The sequence below is a fragment of the Volvox carteri genome (genome assembly GCF_000143455.1).
Source record: "Volvox carteri f. nagariensis unplaced genomic scaffold VOLCAscaffold_39, whole genome shotgun sequence".
In the NCBI taxonomy this organism is placed as follows: Eukaryota; Viridiplantae; Chlorophyta; class Chlorophyceae; order Chlamydomonadales; family Volvocaceae; genus Volvox; species Volvox carteri.
The window spans coordinates 903,065-904,975 of NW_003307582.1; the positions used below are offsets into that span (position 1 = coordinate 903,065).

The 1,911-nt window shown below is 45.8% G+C and overlaps 1 protein-coding gene across 1 annotated transcript in view; it reads left to right on the forward strand.

Moving 5' to 3' along the window:
• The window catches only part of VOLCADRAFT_94765 (uncharacterized protein), a gene marked incomplete at both ends in the record, with an annotated part of 15,360 nt that overhangs the window by 9,029 nt on the left and 4,420 nt on the right, over window positions 1-1,911 (forward strand). The gene's annotated exons all lie outside the window — the stretch shown is intronic.

Below are 1,911 nucleotides of genomic sequence, written 5' to 3' on the forward strand. Positions count from 1 at the left end.
CCCCAGACCCCCCCGNATAAGTTACAACTCCCCTCATAGACCAAGAGGCACGCACTGCGTTGGCGCGTTTTCGTTCATGTGCGCACTCTTCATGCACATGCATAGATAGTTCTGGCACTGTTTGTGAACAAAAAGTAAATCCGACAAAGCAAAGGCCCAAAGCAAGCAACCGCATAGCAAATCAAAGGCCGTCACCCGCCACTGCAAACCCATGCCCTTGTGGATGCGCTGTGTCTGAGCCCGCTTGGCACTGCGAGCGCTCGGGTTGGGCGCCTCGCCGCATTCGTTGTTGTCGAGCTGATTGGGTGACAGCTTGCGCTTATGCTGATCACAACCGCCATGGAAGGCAGGGGTAATGGCGCCCGTGTCATCGGTCGCCGCTGGCAGCAACACCATTGCCGATGCATTACCGACAACAGCACCGCCGTCCCAAACGCCTTTATCAGGAAAAAATTCAGGCTTATCTTGCTGTTTTGGTGTTTGTTCGGCGTTCAAGTCGTTGCCTTTTGCGTGTTTGGCTATGTAAGGACCGGTCATACATTCTGCTATGCCGCGTTGACTCACGGGCTTGACCTTCTTACGGCCCCCCATATCTAGTCTATGATCGATAATACTAAGTTCTGCACACTACGGAGCAATCTGGCAGCAATGGACGTTTTTGGCTGGAGGAATGAAAATGTACGGATCAGCCTCAATTCATTCCTTTTTTCCAAAGGCCAAAATGGCCTCTTTATTCCTTAAAAGGAATATATTACTTAAAAAAAACACTGGGCGGCGTTGTGCCGCATTTCTGTTAGCTCAGGCGTAATTTGCATGCTCTCAATCGCTAAAGTGCAGACGGCTTTTTATTACTCTTGACCAATTTTATTATGCATAGGATCCAAGCTGCTTCTTCCCCTCCCCTTAATCACGGAAATCATTTAAGTGCGGTGAAGTTGTCGGGTCCTGCTAAATTAGGTAGTGTTGTCCAGGTAAGAAATAAACCTCCGCACAACCCGCATAACACCCCGTAACTTATTATTGTGTTGTTTAGCATTGTGTCGTTTAGCATAAAATTGGGCGAGTCATGACAACACGCGCGAGGACGTGAAGGGGCGTGAGAGAGTCCACTGCAAGAGTTTTAAGCTGGAATGTTGTTTTCCCTCAATAACTAACTCCCTAATAAAAGGGCGACCTCGCAAAAGCATTTTCAAAAGTTAAGTTCATATATCGCTTTGGGATTATCTGTGACAGAAAATAACTCATTGTCGGCATTAGGTCGAATGTAAAATATAAAACTAAACCTGTCGAAGTGGGAACACCAAAGGTAACGAACCGCGTATCTGGATAGTCTTGGCCGATAGCTGCCCAAAGCAGGGCCAACATTCTTTTTGGAATTATTAGGGTTTCCTCATTAGGTTTGATAATTTATTCTTATCATCTTAGCCCGTCGAAGCCATCTTAGCATGAAGCCCGGCACAAAAAAGATATGCACATCTGCGCAGCTAAAGAGGCTACAGTATCCTCTATCTCGACACGTCACTAGGCTCAGTGATCAGGAGTTAAAGCAGCAGAACAATCTCAATTGTATTTTTTGATTCCTATGCCTCGATGCCTCAATAAAGGTTTCCAAGATGCCATCTGGGTTCATTTCAGTTCATGGTGATAGCGCCGAGGAACGAATGGAACGAAGGCCAGTTGGCGGGCTGTCCTAGCATGCAGCTGCAATATAGGATAGCCAAGGCTTAAATTACTTTATAATTATTTTATAATGATAAATATTACTTTATAATACTGAATAAGTAGATCTTTCCTCAGCCGTCGTCCTACATAGCCAGGTACGTGTCCCTGGCGACATTTTCATGTCTTAAACATCAAGTTTATTACGTGATGTGATGTGATGTGATGTGATGTGATGTGATGTGATGTGCA